Genomic DNA, 18,411 nt, shown 5'->3' with positions numbered 1-18,411 from the left:
ACAATGGAAGACCTTCACAATTTGTCTACAAAAGCTTCTGACTGGATTCCAAACTTGTACCGGTACCGACCGACCACCGTGTCATCCTCACGCGGGTAAGCGTTACTGGATGCGGATACGGAGAGTGGTATGTGGGCAGCATACCGCGGTTCCGGCCGTTGTCAGTCCACCAGATCGGAGCCGCCACTTCCCAATCAAGTAGCTCTTCAGTTTGCCTCATGAGGCCTGAATGCTTCCCACTTGCCAACAGTGGAGGGGAGAGCCTGACGGTCACCCATCCAAGTGCCACACAAGTCCGATAGCGCTTAACTTCGGTGACCTTTACCCGGTGTTACAACTGCGGCAATGCCGTTGGCATTTGTTGTAAAAAGTTGCTTAATATTTCTCCAGTCATCATACGATAACTAAATAAATAAGTTGGCATTGAAAACTTTGAGATATGAGAAATTAATTAGAATTACAACAACGAGAAACTAATAAAAGTGTAACTTCAAAACAAACGTTTCATTCAAATTAATGACAGTTTCAAGACAACATCGGTACTGTGCAGTAATAAAAGTTGAATGAAGACAACAAAAACAAGGAGGGAAGAATGAACGAATATTGGAGTGCGAAGTCACTGATAACTTCAGAATGTCAAAGAGTGTATTCCAGTCAACGTGGTGGAAAGGCTTTTCTAACTGAAGAAATGATTAAAAATATCTGACAACAAATTTTTTTAAACAATTTTTCATTTTTTGTTTCTTTGGATTTCCGCCTCCACAGTGTCTTGTTTTCCTCTAATTATAAGAGCACTCACAAGCACACTAACATCTATCATTCATGACCGTGTGTTCCGTATATTTCATTCCTAAGGACGTCAATTAAAATTGAGAGAATACGTTGATGGAGGTAAGTGAAGTCGCCAGCGGCCTTGCTGCGGTTGTAACACATGAACTCACGTTGATTACTCGACGGCTAAATTTGCCTAATGGAAATCCTATGGAACCCATCTGGGTCGCATATCAGCGGCCCTTATTTAGGCGAAAAACATGACCTGTGCGTAGACAAATAATACTATATACCTCCACAAACCTACCAACAAACTGTGGGTTACCTGGTATGCAGAATCAGTGATTAATTTTGTTCCAAAGGCGGACAAACAAGCTATTAAGCAGTTGGTCATAATGTTCTGGCTCATCAGTGTATTAAATTCTGTATCTGAAAATGCATTTACTAATGAGGACGCTGCCACACTAGGGTTTGACAAAGATGTGTTAAAACGACCATAAATAATGTGATAAAATAGGTATGGTAGATTTGAAGAACAATTAAGACTACTGAAACCGCATTTGACACCAGACCATGATGTAATTTCAGGTTATACTCGCATATCCAATGTATTGCTGCTATAACCGCTTCCCTATCTCGAATTTATCGAGAATGTCTTCCGTAGCAAAATTGCATGTGTGGCTGCAAAAGAGCACACGTCATTGCCGCTTGCAAAAAGAGTATAATAATGAGTACAGAGATTTATATATCAGTATTACTGATATCTATCTAATATTGGATCCTAGTGTATATGCTGTGGTCAAACATACAGCGTTCGTCCAGGAAAACAGTGTTGTCTCAATGAATCAGTAAGACTTCAGAAAAAACCACTCCTGTGAAACAACGCTTGCATTATTCATACACAACTTACAGACAGTGGACGCAGGTCAACATACAGATTTCGTCTTCCTAGACTTCCGAAGGCTTTCTGGGCTGTACCGCATCGTCCATTACCCACCAAGACAAAAGTAATACGCAGTATCTTCACAAATATACGACCGGCTCGAGGAATAATTGGGAAATAAAACCCAGTATGGTGTACTAACTGCCGAATAAAAAAAGGAAAGAGAACCCTAAAAAACAAATTTCGGTCATTATCTCAGTCCCGCATAAGATTACGAAAACGCCATGGTTACCGTTTTATGCAACCTTTGTGAAAAATAGCTTACGAAAATGTAGATGAACAATTTCTTTCATTTGTCGAAATATATTTAGGCTGGAAACGTTAGATGGCGTGACAATTGCACTATATATGTGTTCCACGTTTTCGATATGGAAAAGTCGTAAATTTCTCTTACTTTGATCTCTATACGTTTCAGTTTGCAGGGACAACATTTCTGTATTACGGAATTAACTCTGGAAACTGTTCAGTGCAATTGTATCTCGACATGTTTGCACGTGCAGCACTGAACAATACGTGCGCTATTACAGAGGATTTTCGCAAAACAATGCGTCAGTTTTTCGTTGTGTCGCAGCGTTTTTCAGTTTTGAGCTACGTTAGAGGATAACACAAAAAGCACTTGCAGCAATTACAGCTAAATCCACCGCAGTTGCGGATATGTAATTAATACAATGACGAATTAAATCACGTGACCTCTTTCCGCATAGCGCACTAAACATGCCCCTGTAACAGAATCCGTGCATCTGTACTGCACATCTATTGTGCTACATCCCTCTTCATTAGAAGCTGATCATTGTCGACCAGATTAACGTGAGATAACGTAAAGCTAGGAAACGCGACTCAAGAGGGCCCCATTGAAAAACGAGGGACCTTAGAACAATGAAACTTTATGGAAACATTTGTAAAGACATGCGGAAGAGAAATAACGAATAAAAAAAAGGAAAATATGGTTCAACATCCCGTCGACATCGAGGTCACTATAGACGGAGCACATACTAGAATTTTGTCTAGGATGGGGAAGGAAATCGCCCATGCCCTTTCAAAGGAACCATCCCGACATTTGCCTGGAACGATTTAGGAAAATCACGGGAAACCTAAACCTGAATCCACCAACTGCGACATAATCGCGTATACAAACAGTGATCCAATACTGTGAATTGCTTTTTTATTCCAGTCTCTGATCACAATATCAATTCTTTACACGATGACCGGTTTCAGGCCGTAATGACCATCCTCAGGACATGGTGTAAAAAAGATCTGAGGATGGTCGTTACGGACTGAAACCGGTCATCGTCTAGAGAATTGCTATTGCGATCAGAGACTGGGTTAAAAAATCATTCTAAATCTGGATGGCCAGACGCGGGGTTGAACTGTCCTCCTCCCGAATGCGAGTCCAATCTGCTAACCACTGCACCACAATAACGAATAAAACATCGAAAGAAGCATTTTAATTCCCACACGCGAAGGTGATATTTGGTTGCGTACCATGTTTACTTTCGTGGTTAGAAATGTTGCTGAACGTGACAGTCGTCTGCATTTGATAGCCTGGAACTACACCAGAGATATCATCTCACAGTATTTGTTCGCAGCGCTTTCGGAACGGTGTCATGACAGAGCTTGTGCACTGCTTGAAGATGACACATTACGTCCAGCATTCGGAACCATGGCAACGGTAACTTCAACAATTTGTGCCGCAATAGTCCGCCGGCCTCTCCCAGCAGCAATTCACAAATCGCCAGTTAACTCAAGCATCCCAGTCGTGTTCTTCAATCCTGGAGCGGAAGAGAACTTCTCCTTATCCCTTTAATGCGTCGACAGTGGCGGAGAGCACTATTGCTGCTGTTTTCTATGTCTACATGGATACTCTGCAAATCACACTTAAGTGCCTGGCAGAGGGTTCATCGAACCATCTTCGCAGTTCTGCATTATTTCAATGTCGTAAAGGGCGCGGAAAGAACGATCACCTATATCTTTCGGTGCGAGCTCTGATTTCCCATTATTTTATCATGGTGACCGTTTCTCCCCATGTATTTGTATTGTATTGTGTGGAACCGGAAACCTAGAAATAAAAATGCTCCGTCCCCGCCCTAGCCCACAGTGGGTCACAGCAACCTCACAAAAGGCTACAACATTCCACTCACCCCACCGCCGCCCCACACCCAACCCTGGGTAATTGTGTGGTTCGGCCTCTACTGTACACCCCCCCCCCCCCCCCCTCACCACCCCGGGAGCGTCACACAATAGATGAGTGTAATCCCAATGTTTGGTTGAGTAATTACGGTGTATGCGCACGTGGAGACAGTGTTTGCGCACCAATCGCCGACATAGTGTAACTGAGGCAGAATGAGGGGAACCAGCCCGAGTTCACCGAGGCAGGTGGAAAACCGCCTAAAAACCATCCACAGACTGGCCGGCACACCGGACCTCGACATTAATCCGCCCGGAAAGCAGTGCGTTAGACTGGACGCCTAACCGGGCGGGCTTCTCCCTATGTAGGTCGGTGTCAACAAGATATTTTGGCATTCGGAGCAGAAAGTTGATGATTGGAATTTCGTAAAGATTCCGTAGCAACGAAAATCGCGTTTCTTTTAATGATGGTTGGTTGGTTGGTTTAAAGATTAAAGGGACCACACTGCATAGGTCATCGGTCCCTTGTTTCATAAACACACAGAGCACAGTGAAACCATCCATTAGTCATTCGAAGCACAAAAGAAAAATTCCAGCGGAAGAAAGCCCCAAGGCCAATAATACAGCAACATGGAAAACGGAGCAGAGCAACAAAAACAACATAGAGAAGAAAGGCAGAAAGAATTAAAACTGTACAGAAGAGGATCGTGGCTGGCTGATCACGAAAATAAAAGCATGAGCCAGCCACTCTGCAACACGTTGAAACCTCTAGCCTAAAAGACTAGGGTGGAGTCGAATGACAACACAAAACCAGCCCAAATCCTGTTTCATTTCTGTGACACTCTCTTCCATATCTCGCGATAATGCAAAACGTGCTGCCCGTCTTTGAACTTTTTCGATGTACTCCGTCAGTCTGAACTGGTAAGGATCCCACACAGCGCAGCAGTATTCTAAAATAGGAGTGTAAGCAGGCTCTTTAGTAAATCTGTTACATTTTCTAAGTGTCCTGCCAATAAAACGCAGTCTTTGGTTAGCCTTCCCCACAACATTTTCTGTGTGTTCCTTCCAATTTAAATTTTTCGTAAGTGTAATTCTTAGGTGCTTAGTTGAATTTACGGCCTTTAAACTTTACTAATGTATCTTGTAACCGAAGTTTAACGGATTCCTTTTAGCACTCACGTGGATTACCTCACATTTTTCGTTATTTAGTGTCAACTGCCACTTTTCGCACCATTCAGGTATTTTTTCTAAATCGTTCTGCTGTTTGTTTTTATCTTCTGATGATTTTCGTAGTCGATAAACGACAGCTCATCTGCGACCAACCTAAGACGGCTGCTCAGATCGTCTCCCGAAACGTTTATATAGATGAGGAACAGCAAAGGGCCTATAACACTGACTTTGAGGAACGCCAGAAATCACTTCTGTTCTACTCGATGACTTTCCGTCAATTAATACGAACTGTGACCTCTCTGACAGGAAATCACGAATCCAGTTACATAGCTGAGATGATATTCCATAAGTCACTGTATGGTACAGTGTCAAAAGCCTTCCGGAAATACAGAAGTACAGAATCAATTTGAAATACATGTCAATAGCACACAACACTTCGTGCGAATAAAGAGCTAGTTGTGCTTCACAAGAACAACGTTTTCTAAATGCGTGTTGACTGTATGTCAATAGACCATTTTCTTCGAGGTAATTCATATTGTTCTATAACCCTTTGATAAAATAGCTTTAAGACTAGGGCTCTGCTCACCTATTCTAGACTAATACTGACTGTTTCTGCAACGGCAATTCACACTGATGATTGTGTTACAACCCTACGTCGCCGTACCAGTATGGGAGCCTAACGGAAAGTCATGACACTTACACCCTTAACAACGCACATCCTGCAGCACACAGTCTGAACATCGTTCCTGTAAGGTTCGGCACCCTCACGGTAAATACTTTGCCGTCTACACTGGCTGAATAGCGAATGTTTAATTACAGCCACCTAGTACTTCGTTACAGCTATCTGTACTGTAGTCGAAACGCTGTCCACGGCTTAGTTTGGGCTGCCACACGAAAACGAAACTAAAAGGAAATGTGTCATTATTATTATTATTATTATAAAGCTATGAGTTAAACAAAAAAATAAAAATATTTTTAACAATTTTTATTACATCATGAGTTTACAGTTAATGAACGACTCCTTTTTTTTTTTTTTTTTTTTTTTTTTTTTTTTTTTTTTTTCTTAGGGACGACACAATAATACTCTAGATATAGAGGTCGCTAGATACGTGAAGTGCTTCAAGAGGACCCCTTTTTCATCCCGAGATACTGGACAACTGCTCTCTCAGAGGCTCTGAAAGCCGATATTTGCGAGAGCTAGAAACATCATGTCGGGCCGCCCCTTGTGGCCGAGCTGTTGTAGGCGCTTCAGTCAGGAATCGAATCCTGCCTCGGGCATGGAAGTGTGTGATGTCCTTAGGTTAGTTAGGTTTTGTAGTTCTAAGTCTAGGGGACTGATGACCTCAGATGTTTAGTCCCACAGTGCTCAGAGCCATTTGAACCATTTTTGAAAGATCATGTCTTGCATGTAAGAGAAGTGGCGAAATTCGGGATATTGACTATAAGCTTTATTCTACAATGTCTAGAGGCTCCAATTTTCGTATAGTGTCAGCCACATGTGTTCAGTGTAACACAGCTTAAAACCATAAGCACAGAGCTGCACGTTAAAAAAATAAATATAAACTGATAATGATATCACTGCATTGCGTCATTTTATCCGACGTACCGGGAAAAATGAGAGAGTAAGTGAGGTATTTAATTCTGCACATCTTGTAAAACAAAACAAATTTTTTGAATATTGTGTTTCTGGAATAAAACACTGCACAATGTAGATTACAAAAAGAACATAGCGAAAATATCAGCTTAGTTAGCTATGGAATAGATACAATAAATAATAAGGTTTCTTTTAAAATAATGACAAACATAGAGAAATGACTCGAATATAAGCGAAAGGACTGCCCCATCCACTGCATTCAGAATAACATCAAAAAGCACAAGAAATACACCGGTGCCGTTCATCGCCCCTTTGACAAATTCACCACATACTACGAACAGAGCTTTACCTCTGGTGTCTTGTGCTGATGGCGGTCTGTCTAACAGAAGTCAGCACCGGCGGCATTTCATAGTTTAGCCACCGCCTAAGAGTCTGTCTCTGTCTTACGGGTGTACGTCATCAGCATCTGAACAGAGGAACCCATTCTCAGAAAAATAATGTACTACGTTTTTCTGACTTTCATTAAACATACATTAACGTATCTCATTTATTTCACTAGTGTGAAACTGAAGTAGGATAAAACGACGCACTTGGATTCTGTGCGTCAAACTACCTCAACAAGAATGGCTTATGTAAAACCATAATTCCACATTCGCGCTTTGCTTGACAGAAATAATACTTACATAATAGTGAGAGTTAATGTACAGAGACATAAGAACAAGAACTTGAATTTTAGCATAACAGGAAATCGCTTGCCTCTTAGAACCAGAGATCAAATATTAGAAGAAACGAAGACAAAATACACACTTCCTTCTTGCACGCCGGCCCGTGTGGCTGAGAGGTTCTAGGCGCTACAGTCTGGAACCTGCGACCGCTACGGTCACAGCTTCGACTCCTGCCTCCGGCATAGATGTGTGTGATGTCCTTAGGTTAGTTAGGTTTAAGTAGTTCTAAGTTCTAGGGGACTGATGACCTCAGACGTTAAGTCCTATAGTGCTCAGAGCCATTTGAACCATTTTTGAACCTTCTTGCGCCGACATCTGGCAAGTAACGGTTTCTGCGTTCTGTTTTCACATTTGTATAACTGAGCTTCAGATGGCAGCACCGATCAGAAAGACTAGCTCTCACAGTTAGACAACTGACGTGCGCCATTTTTCCCGCTGCGCCAAATTCTCCCACTCTCCCCTGAATATGAAAGAGAAAATTGGTTTACGAAATCAAATTTTCGTCTTCTGCAAATTGTGTCAGAAGTAAAAGTTGTGTATATGTCGAAGTCCCTCGATATTTAGCGTGATGTTTGGTGAGCTATGGGAGCAGATCAGTGAAATGGCCGTTTAGTTCAATAACTGGAGCGTTTAGTTCAATAACTGGAGCGTTTTTTTAAAGGTCGGTTTGGACTAACTTCCGGCAACGTGAAGAACTGCCCGCATTCGTAAGCTGGCGTTTCGCGTACACTTCTCGTACGTTAGATTTGTCACACTTTCAGCTGGAGAACCTCAAGCCCGGCATTGAATTATTTGATAGATGTAGGATCTGAAGGCCACATTCTAGACATCAGTTTCCGAAAGCAATGCCATGATCTTCTCAACAACACTCGAAATAATCAACTTCAAAATTTGAAAATTCGAGCTCCGTTTACGATGTATGACTTCGAGCCTTGCATTATACGACCTGCTTATAGATCGTTTTTCTTTATAAAAAATTTTAACAGACCATTCATATCATCAACAGAGATATCGCCTGTTCATTCTTGTAACGCAGTGAAAATTCTTAATTTAGAATAAAACTAAAATCCGGTAGCAATTATTGTAGTTTTGCTGTTTAATTCCTCTGAACTACATTAAAACGCACCTCAAATAATATTCAACAAAGCATAAAGAAAATGCTTTGCATGAAGGACTAGAAACGTTTTATGATGTTTAAAGCAATATGCTCCTGTGGATACAAAATGTTCACTATTATAGTCATCCATTTAATCGTCAAATAAGTATTACTATTAACTCCACGTTTAACATGAGTAGTTTGAAGGATCTATTGACGATGGTTAAGCTATGCACCAACATACGTAAAATCTTCTAATGCTTGTATTTAAATTCAATAAATGATTCAGTCTAAAAAAAATAGCTGTGTGAATAGTGTTCACACTTCCTAATCGTGAGGTCACTGGATCGATTCTGAGTAAATACAATCATTTTCCTTTTGTTTAAATTCTATGTTTATTACTAAATTACAATATTTATTGACAAATAGAACCACAAATCACCAATAAAAAGTATAATATTTTTAATTACTAATTACATGAAGAAGCGAATCTTTATAGTACATTAAAATCTGGTACAAAACTGCGAAACACTAGACACAAAATAATTTTTATTCCTAGAGACGAAAAATAAAGGTAAACATGATATGAAGTATTACTGAAGTATAGATTTTTCCATTTAACAATGAGATATTCCACATTTTTGTAACAAATTTTAATTTATTCTGAATACACGCATTTTCCTGCTATTAGTAACTAAAAGTAAAGGAAGGTTTTTGATTAAAAAATAGTTCAATAGTTGTTAGTCATCATTCCAATAACAACATTCTATAAATTAAAGTTCTCCAGCGGGTCTTTGTGTCTGTATGTGAATGCTAATCTCAGAGACTATCCAAAGAGTTTTGATACAGTTTTTAATACTACTAGATACACTATGTGATGAAAGGCATCCGGACACCTGGCTGAAAATTACTTAAAAGTTGGTGGCGTCCTCCTTCCATAATGCTGGAATGCTGGAATTCAATATGGTGTTGGCCTTGATGACATCTTCCACTCTCGCAGGCATACGTCCAATCAGGTGCTGGAAGGTTTCTTCGGGAATGGCAGCCCAGTCTCCACGGAGTGCTGCAACTGACGAGACGTATCGATGTCGATCGGCGAGGCCCCATTCTGCTCTCTCACGATGTCTAATGATTACTGAGGTCGCTGATATGGAGTACCTGCCAGAAGGTGACTGCACAATGCACGTAATATGAAAAACGTATTTTTTGGGTGGTGTCCGGTTGCTTTTGATCACATAGTGTATACTGATTCACGTGGAAGGTTTGTATGCATACTTCATAGATATTTTGTGCAAAGTGGATGAAATATGATGATGAGTGTAGGTTAAGTAGTACCTCATGAGAACTTCCCTGGCGGGGGCTTCTTAAATCATTTCAGTTATACTAGAATTTGTGATTAATATTCACTTAAGAATGGAGAAACTGGTAGAAGCCGACCTCGGCGAAGATCAGTTTCGATTCTGGAAAAATATAGGAACATGTGAGGCAATACTGACACCAAAAGTTATCTTAGAAGGCTAACTTACATTTCTAGCATTTGTAGATTTAGCGAAAGCTTTTGACAATGTTAACTGGAATCCTATCTTTCCAATTCTGAAGATAGCAGGGGTAAAATATAGGGAGAAAAAGGCTATTTTCTATCTGTTTATCACTTTTACATGTAAGTAGCCTCTTTAGGTCATTATATTGGTAACGCCGCCGCCACCTAGCGCTCTGTATGAAAATCACTGGCTGTGCTGTGTGCAGTCTGTGGCTGGGTGACATTGTTGGAATATGCTATTGTAGTGTTGGGCAGTTGGCTGTTAACAGCGCGCAGCATCGCGCAGTTGGAGGTGAGCCGCCAGCAGTGGTGGATGGGGGAAAGTGAGACGGCGGGTTTTTAAGAGCGGATATTCTGGACGTGTGTCCATCAGAAACAGTACATTTGTAAGAATGGATGTCATGAACTGCTATATATATTATGACTTTTGAACACTATTAAGGTAAATACATTGTTTGTTCTCTATAAAAATCTTTCATTTGCTAACTATGCCTATCAGTAGTTAGTGCCTTCAGTAGTTAGAATCTTTTATTTAGCTGGCAGTAGTGCCGCTCGTTGTCTTGCAGTAGTTCGAGTAACGAACAGCGGTATACCGTAGGTCTCTAGGAGAGCGAAGCGTTCCAAAGGATTGGAAAAGGGCACAGGTCATCCCCGTTTTCAAGAAGGGACGTCGAACAGATGCGCAAAACTATAGACCGATATCTCTAACGTCGATCAGTTGTAGAATTTTGGAACACGTATTATGTTCGAGTATAATGACTTTTCTGGAGAGTAGAAATCTACTCTGTAGGAATCAGCATGGGTTTCGAAAAAGACGGTCGTGTGAAACCCAGCTCGCGCTATTCGTCCACGAGACTCAGAGGGCCTTAGACACGGGTTCACAGGTAGATGCCGTGTTTCTTGACTTCCGCAAGGCGTTTGACAGAGTTCCCCACAGTCGTTTAATGAACAAAGTAAGAGCATACGGACTATCAGACAAATTGTGTGATTGGATTGAGGAGTTTCTAGATAACAGAAAGCAGCATGTCATTCTCAATGGAGAGAAGTCTTCCGAAGTAAGAGTGATTTCAGGTGTGCTGCAGGGGAGTGTCATACGACCGTTGCTATTCACAATATACGTAAATGACCTTGTGGATGACATCGGAAGTTCACTGAGGCTTTTTGCAGATGATGCTGTGGTGTATCGAGAGGTTGCAACAATGAAAAATTGTACTGAAATGCAATAGGATCTGCAGCGAATTGACGCATGGTGCAGGGAATGGAATTGAATCTCAATGTAGACAAGTGTAATGTGCTGCGAATACATAGAAAGATAGATCCCTTATCATTTAGCTACAAAATAGCAGTCAGCAACTGGAAGCAGTTAATTCCATAAATTATTTGGGAGTACGCATTAGGAGTGATTTAAAATGGAATGATCATATAAAGTTGATCGTTGGTAAAGCAGATGCCAGACTGAGATTCATTGGAAGAATCCTAAGGAAATGTAATCCGAAAACAAAGGAAGTAGGTTACAGTACGCTTGTTCTCCCAATGCTTGAATACTGCTCAACAGTGTGGGATCCGTACCAGATAGGGTGGATAGAAGAGGTAGAGAAGATCCAACGGAGAGCAGCGCGCTTCGTTACAGGATCATTTAGTAATCGCGAAAGCGTTACGGAGATGATAGATAAACCCCAGTGGAAGACTCTGCATTAGAGCCGCTCAGTAGCTCGGTACGGCCTTTTGTTAAAGTTTCGAGAACATACCTTCACCGAAGAGTCAAGCAGTATATTGCTCCCTCCTACGTATATCTCGCGAAGAGACCATGAGGATAAAATCAGAGAGATTAGAGCCCACACAGAAGCATACCGACAATCCTTCTTTCAACGAACAATACGAGACTGGAATAGAAGGGAGAACCGATAGAGGTACTCAGGGTACCTTCCGCCACACACCGTCAGGTGGCTTGCGGAGTATGGATGTAGATGTAGATGTAGATGTAGATTTTTGTAAGGTAAGTGATTTATGAAAGCTATAGGTTAATGTTAGTCAGGGCCATTCTTTTGTAGGGATTATTGAAAGTCAGATTCTGTTGCGCTAATAATATTGTGTCAGTTTAAGCACAGTCATTTATTATTTTTTTAAGGGGAAGTTTCATATAGAAACCAGAGAGGAGTCGAGGGGTACGAAGGGAGTGAGACAGTGTTGTTGCTTACCGCCGATGTTATTCAATTTGTATAATGAGCAAGCACTAAAGGAAACCAAAGGAAAATTTGGAGTAGGAGTTACAGTTGAGGGGGAAGAAGTAGAAACGTTGAGATTTGCCGATGACATTGTAATTCTGTGAGAGACAGAAAAGGCTTGTGAGAGCAGCTGAATGGAGTGGGCAGCGTCTTGCAAGGAGGATCTAAGATTAATATCAAGAATAGCAAAACGACAATAATGGAATACAGTCGAATTAAGTCAGAGCTAAGGGAATTAGTTTGGGAAACGAGAAACCTTTAGTAGATGAGTTTTGGTATTCGAACAACAAAATAACTGATGATCGTAGAGGTAGCAAAGATATAAAATGTAGACCGACAATGGCAAGAAAAGCGTTTATGAAGAACAGAAATTTGTTAACATCGAGTATAGATTTAAGTGTTAGGAAGTGGTTTCTGAAAGTTTTTGTACGGAGTGTAGCCATGTATGGAATTGAAACGCGGGAGATAAACAGTTTTGACAAGGAAGGAATGGAAGGTTTTGAAATGTCGTGCTACCGAGGACTTATAAGGATTAGATGGGTAGGTAGCGCATTTAATGAGGAAGTACTGAATAGAACTGGGGAGAAAAGAAATTTGAGGCCCAACTGACTAGAAGAAGGAATGGTTGATAGGACACATTCTGAGACGTCAAGGGATCACCAGCTTAGTACTGGATGGAAGCGTGGAGGGTAAAAAAACTTGGTGGGAAACCAAAAAATGAATACAGTAAGCAGATTCAGAAAGATGTAAGCTGCAACTGTCATTCCGAAATGAAGAGGCGTGTACAGGATAGAGTAGCATGAAGAGTTGCATCAAACCAGTCTTAGGACTAAAGACCACAACGGCATCATTCAGTTACCTATGTTGTTTTTTAATTTTAATCATAAACTCTACACAGTGGCCTGCAGCTGCTGGTAATGCTATGAGAACCCAATGCAGGTCACGATTATGATAATAAACAGAAAAAAATTAAAATAAAAAATATATGTTCCAGTTTGTGAGAATGGAACTAGTGACCTCACGACTAGAGGGGATCGCTGTTCGATCATCTTCCAGATGCTCCTCATAAATACGAGCAGTTGAAATCGTTAATAATTATAGGCACTCGTATCTTCAGATGTTTCCCAAGTCATATTTTTTGTGAGTTTTCTTAGAGGTGCATCGTTCAGATTTAGTACCAGATCGTTGACATCTCGTAAGTACGAAGAACAGTTAATAGGAATCTTCGTGAAGTTCCCCTGGTAAGACGCTTCCAGCACGGCGTTGCGCGACAGCCACCGGTGAAACGGATGTGTAGACAGTGAATTCGTCGAGACTGGACGCCAAGCGCGCGCACGCTCCCACACAGTCACCTGAGTCCACCTGGTTCTGACGACCCAGGCGATTGCTTAGCGCAGCTACTGGCCCAGCTGCCCACCGTAAACCAATTAGCGCCGCTCCACGCTTTTAATCCGATCGATGAAGCCGCCCAGCGTGCTCATGGCCTGTAGAGCATCGCATCGGACTGGGCCTCAACAGCTCCTCCAATCACCGACTCCTGTGACAGCCAGGCTATTACGCAAGTGCCTCCACTTCCTATGTAGTTTTCAGTTATTCAGTCAACATGTGTTTCATCCATCCGCCGGCCGAAGTGGCCGAGCGGTTCTAGGCGCTTCAATTTGGAACCGTGCGACCACTACGATCACAGGTTCGAATCCTGCCTCGGGCATGGATGTGTGTGATGTCCTTAGGTTAGTCAGGTTTAAGTAGTTCTAAGTTCTAGGGGACTGATGACCTTAGAAGTTAAGTCCAATAGTGCTCAGAGCCATTCGAACCATTTTTTCGTCCATCCACAGCACCGAGGATACCATGTGTGAGGTGAACCGAGCATCGATGCTCAATGTTTCCGGAGCCCATGATAAAAAGAGATAAATTTTTAGGTTAGCAGTTATTGTTGTTGTGGTCTTCATTCCAGAGACTGGTTTGATGCAGCTCTCCATGCTACTCTATCCTGTGCAAGTCTCTTCATCTCCCAGTACGTACTGCAGCCTACATCCTTCTAAATCTGCTTACTGTGTTCATCTCTTGGTCTTCCTCGACGATCTGGACCCTCCACGCTGCCCTCCAGTACTAAATTCGTGATCCCTTGATGCCTCAGAACATGTCCTCCCAACCGATCCATTCTTCTAGGCCAGTTGTGCCATAAAAATCTTTTCTCCCCAATTCTATGCAGTACCTCCTCATTAGTTATGTGATCTACCCATCTAATCTTCAGCATTCTTCTGTAACACCACATTTCGAATGCTTCTATTCTATTCTTCTCTAAACTATTTATCGTCCATGTTTCACTCCATACAAATACTGCCAGAAACGACTTCCTGATACTTAAGTCTATACTCGATGTTAACAAATTTCTATTTTTTAGAAACACTTTCCATACCATTGCCAGTCTAAATTTCATATCCTCTCTACTTCGACCATCATCTGTTATTTTGCTCCCCAAATAGCAAAACTCATCTACTGCTGTGTCTCATTTCCTAATCTTATTCCCTCAGCATCACCCGACTTAATTCGACTACATTCCATTACCCTCGTTTTGCTTTTGTTGATGTTCATCTTGTATACTCCTTTGAAGACACTGTCCATTCCGTTCAGCTGCTCTTCCATAATGAACGAGATTTTCACTCTGCAGCGGATTGTGCGCTGACATCAAACTTCCTGGCAGATTAAAACTGTGTGCCGGACAGAGACTCGAACTCGGGACATTTGCCTTTCACGGGCAAGTTCTCTACCAACTGAGCTACTACCTGCAGAACTAGTATCTCATTTGGTAGAGCACTTGGCGCTTGGGGCATGGCGCCGGCACACTACTGATTATTTCTACGCGACCTGGACGCCCAGCCGCCTGGCCCTGACACCCAGAGGGCACAAATTGTAACGTTGGCACGCCGTAGATTGCAGGGGACGATGGTGCGGACCCGACGCCGAGATTCGGCGGAACAAGAACGTCCCACCATGCATCATATCACTTCCGATACGAAAATCGGCCGACAACGACTCATTACCGAGACCTACACCTGTCGCGCTCAGCAAGACACTTGCCAGGCCGAAATCGCCAATGACTTTGTAGACTGCAACCGCACAATTTACCAGTAGGAGACTACCAACAACCGCGCTGACGAGTTTGTGTTACCACACGTTAACTCTCACCCTCGCCAGCGACGAAGCGGACGAGCTGATAGAGCCGGCCGCGGTGGCCGAGCGGTTCCAGGCGCTTCAGTCCGGAACCACGCGGCTGCTACGGTCTCTGGTTCGAATCCTGCCTCGGGCATGGATGTGTGTGATGTCCTTTGGTTAGTTAGGTTTAAGTTGTTCTAAGTTTAGGGGACTGATGACCTCAGCTGTTAAGTCCCATAGAGCTTAGAGCCATTTGAACCATAAGCGCGACGAAGTCAACGATGCAACCGACAAAGGTGCTCTGAATAAGTCACCTGGTGTCGACGGTTGCCCATAGAATTTTATCGCGTTTTCCTCGCACTAACTGCGTCACGGTGGACGACGATGTTTCATGAACTGATGACGATGGAGAACGCCGAACCGCCGTCCTTTGTCATGGGAACTATTATACCCATCCATAAACCGACATCGGGAGTGACGGCAGCATATTACCGCCCCCTGACTCTGCTTAACGCAGACTAAAATATTTTTGCAGGACTCCTGGCGATGCGATGTAGTAAGATTCTGCCTAGCATTCTATCCCCGGAACAGACAACTCCGGGTGGCTCAGTTAACATACAGACGGGCACAGGAGAATGTCGTGATTTAATTGCACTGGCAGCGGCGTGCAGACTCCGCGCAGCGGTGGTTGCCATTGATTTTAACAGCTCATTTGACAAGGTGCGGCATCGGTTTTGTTATCAGTGATGAGCCGAATGGTTTTTCCACCCGCCTTTATCGATGTCATCCGGCTCCTTTACGGCACTGTCGAATCGCTGATTCAGGTCAATGGCCGTGTGGCGGGACCGGTGACGATCCGGCGATCCGTAAGGCGAGGTTACCCACTTTCGACCCTACTCTACGCCATAAACCTGGAGCCGCTCATCGGGAGTCTGACGAGCCACCTTTCTGGTCACAGTTTACGACAGCACGGTTTTTGGTGTCGTGCGTATGCGGACGACCCCCTCCTCTTGGTCGGCTCACGCAATGAAACACGAACGGTGTTTGATTTGATATCAACGTACGAACTGCAGCGGGCAGTAACATGAATGTGGCTAAATCTACGTGCGATGTTCATTGGATGCGGCCTCTCACACGGCGACTTAGCACCTCTCCCGTGCGTACAGAAACTACGATACCTTGGTATCATTTTCACTTCCACCGTGCGTCGCTGCGCTGCCATCAATTTTCGGCGTGCACTCCAAATTATCATCACAGTGGTGCGACAAAATCTCCTCCGCCGTCTCGATACTTTACAACGTGCCCAATACCTCAATCAACATGTGGCGTCCACAATGGCCGACATCGCACAGGTACTCCCTCTGCCATCAACTATTGGAGGCAGCCTGCAGGCTGCTTTTGGATACTTTCTTATGGCCGGTACTCTCTTTTATGTCCGTTATGAAACGTTCGTCCCCTCCCCCCCACCCCACCCCCCACACCCCACCCGCGAGCGGAAGGCCTCGGCCTTGTTAATGTGCGGCTCCAAGCGGCGTCCTTGTACATGTCCACCATGCACAAGCAGTGGAACGGGGGCACCTCCCTTACGCGGAGCTTGGTGGAACGCCACCGGTATCAGACGGACACATTAACAACCACTGACGCACATTTCTGATTTCGTCGTTGACTTCAGTTTTGCTCACACACACTTACCGAACACGTGTTCTCCTCGACCTAAAGATTTTTACACCCCACTGCTTCGTAACATATCCAGCAACAACATCGAACTCAGACATCTATCCACGCGGTGGCCCACGGTTTGGCGTCATATCCACCAGATATTCCTTCCCCCAACGACCGGGCAACATGGTGCCACGTCGCATGTGGAAAATTCGCCACAAATCAACGTCTTCACGCCATCGGACTAACGGACTCTTCGCTTTGTTCCATTTGCCACCTCATAGATGGCGATGTCCACCAACTGACTTGTGCTCCCATCAGTGACGTCTGAAACTTGGTCGACAGTTCGTTGCCTGTAACCTCCGCGTTCCGCCGGATTCGATTGACCCATGAACTTTTATCCATCCTGATCATACTTATTTCTACGCGGTTGTAGGTGGTTAGGAGTGAACGAACACCTGCATGTATACTGACACATCACGCTTTGACTTCTGGCAGAACTTACGAAACGCCCACAGTGAAGACGAACACCGACCGCGCTACCGCGCCTTCTTCGCTAGTTACCTGCACGCAATCTTTACGTCACCCCCGCTCAGCTGGATGGTGCCACACGCCTTCGACACTCCCGCCCCTCCAGCTGAGATCAGAGACTCTCCGCGCTGCTTTCATTATTGTAACCCACAGTTGCGTAGAAGCATGGACACACGCCTCCTTTCTTTTATGCACTACGAGGGGCGTTTGAAAAGTCCGTGCAAAGTCCGAGAGATGGCACCACCGGAGCGTATCGAGGTCATCTTTAGTTACTAGCATCTTTGTAAAGAACGCACACTAAGTTTCAAGCAGATTGGCCTATTTCTTTGTGTTTGGCACTCGTGTGAATCAAGGAAGTCGAGTGCTTGTCAAAAAATAGACGAAGAAGAATTTCGTGTGGTGATTAAACATCACTTTATGAAAGGCAAAACGCCTCAGGAGACTAAAGAGAGGCTTGATAAACATTGCGGTGACTCTGCACCTTCGATTAGAACAGTTTATATGAACTTCAAAATTTTCGGAGTGGCCATATGGGCACAAGTGATGCCGAACGTTCTGGACGCCCTGTAGAGCTTACGACTCCAGAAATCATTGATAAAATCCTTATTATGTGTGAGATTGCTAGTGCTGTGAGCATCTCGAATGAACGGGTACATAATATTTGCATACACATTTTGACATGAGAAAGCTATCCGCAAGATGGGTTCCGCGACTGCTCACTCTTGACCAAAAACGGAATCGTGTGAAGTGTTGCAAGGATGGTTTGCAGCTGTTAAGCTAGAATCTGCAGGTCTTTAAGCGTCGTTTCGTCACTGTGGATGAAATATGCATACATTACTATACTCCTGAGACAAAACAGCAATCTAAACAATGGGTT

Source organism: Schistocerca gregaria, chromosome 7, assembly GCF_023897955.1.
Source record: "Schistocerca gregaria isolate iqSchGreg1 chromosome 7, iqSchGreg1.2, whole genome shotgun sequence".
Taxonomy (NCBI): domain Eukaryota; kingdom Metazoa; phylum Arthropoda; class Insecta; order Orthoptera; family Acrididae; genus Schistocerca; species Schistocerca gregaria.
This window is presented reverse-complemented; position numbering follows the sequence as displayed.